This window comes from Nannospalax galili, unplaced genomic scaffold (assembly GCF_000622305.1).
Source record: "Nannospalax galili isolate Female #2095 unplaced genomic scaffold, S.galili_v1.0 scaffold684, whole genome shotgun sequence".
NCBI classification, from domain to species: Eukaryota; Metazoa; Chordata; class Mammalia; order Rodentia; family Spalacidae; genus Nannospalax; species Nannospalax galili.
Window position 1 is genome coordinate 148,131 of NW_008351729.1, and position 1,839 is coordinate 149,969.

Sequence of the window (1,839 nt, forward strand, 5' to 3'; positions counted from 1 at the left end):
TGACTGCTTTGCCGAGGCCCAGCCGATCCTTTGTAGTACACTGCTGATGAGCCAAGCCTCGGAGGACAGTATCTACCCAGGTTGATCCCGGACCATCTCAGCCACTGCCTTTTTTAATTCCTTTAAATCCTTCACCTCCCATGGATACCAGGGGTCAGGGCGCGTGCCTCCTGGGTTTACATTAATAGGATATGCTTCTACCCATGGCCTCACAGAAGCCTCCTGAGTGGGGCCAGAATCCTGGAAATGGGGACAGTTTTCATGGGTTTCCGGAAGCCCTGAAGCTGGCCAGGGCACGCCAGAGGTGCTGCTTGGTACTTTCTCTGCCTTTGGTTTCACTTCTGCTGCATTTCTGCCTTCTTCCTCAAACCCTTCCCATGATTTCCATGCCGGGGTTTCTGAAGGCTCATCAGGAGGTGGCGCCGAGGGCTTAGGGCTCTCAGGCGGAAAGCATGCCTTTAAGGCCGAAATAATAGGGTAGAACTCCAGCGGTGGATCAACCCCCAGTTGAACCTCCCTTTGTCGAGCTAGATGTTCCACATGTTCCCATGTATCCCCAGTAAAATCATTAGCCCCAATTAGCCAGGGAGCCAAACGAATAGCCTCTGCCCAAACCTTTTGAGCTACGGGATCTGACAAATCCAATCCCCTGCTTTTAAGCATATCTCTCAGCGCTTTAAGCACTGGGTCTTCAAACTTAAAAATTGCGTTACCCAGTTTTAGGGTCTTGCTTACCCCGAACATCCTCACTTGGCCCCAATCTGTTTTTTCTTCTTTCTTTCTTCTTGCTTTTCTTTTTTCACCTTCCTTCAAGTGCCACATTGAGTGTCAGATGCCGGGGACTCGAACCCACGACCCCCGGCGAGGTAAGGATTGGGGATGAGTAAGCACGCTGTTGGCCAGCCCACGCCGCCCCCATTACCCAGGGATACTCGGACGCAACGGGGAGCCTAGTCAAGCAGGGACTCATTTATTGCAGGTGTTACAAAGCTTATAAAGGCACCTGGAACCCCCCCCCTCAGGGTGTATCTTAAGGATGGTCACACACTGATCATGCGCTCCTCAGCAGTACAGAAGTATCCTTCAGACTTTTAAAACAAGTCAGGCTGTGCCCCAGTAACTTCTTCTCAGACCTCTGCAAGGTGGGCCTTTAGGTCCCCACATCTCCCCCTTTTATTTTTATTTTAAGGCCAGATTGACTTTATTTCATAGGTTACCTACCTCATAGGCGGCTCCCTGAGGAGAGATGGCTATCTCCTTCCTCTAATCTTATGCAATTTTGCCTGTCTTAGGAAGTGTCACCTCTGACCAAGCCTTGCCCGTCATTGGATCATGTACCGGGCCATGTGTATGTCCTGTCTTAGGAGTGCTTGTCATGGGACATCTTACACATCCTTGGCTAAAAATGTGTCATGATTAAGGGCAGCCATGTGGGTAATGCCAGCCCGTGACAGTCTTAGTCTCTGCCTAACTCGGTTAGCCAAGCATGGGCAACTGGAGGGGATCCTGGCGGAGTCCGTAATCATGAGGAGGTGGGCCGTGGCAGTTCCAAGGTTCCTCTGTCACCGAATTATCTGGTAAAGACACTTAAAGATAAGCATTATCAAGAGAAACAAAGCAAGTGATGGCGTAGGACAAGTTGAAATACTTCTGAGACCATGTACCTTTTAGCCAATTAGCCAGTTGTCAAAGAGACTGCAATGAAGTCAAGGAACTGGGTCCTTCAGATGGATACAAATAAAGAGAGGAATTTTTTCTCATGAACTATTGTCCATGGACCATCATGCTAGTCAGTCGGATCCTGGCCTACCCACTTAAGGTTCTTTGCAGGCACCCATA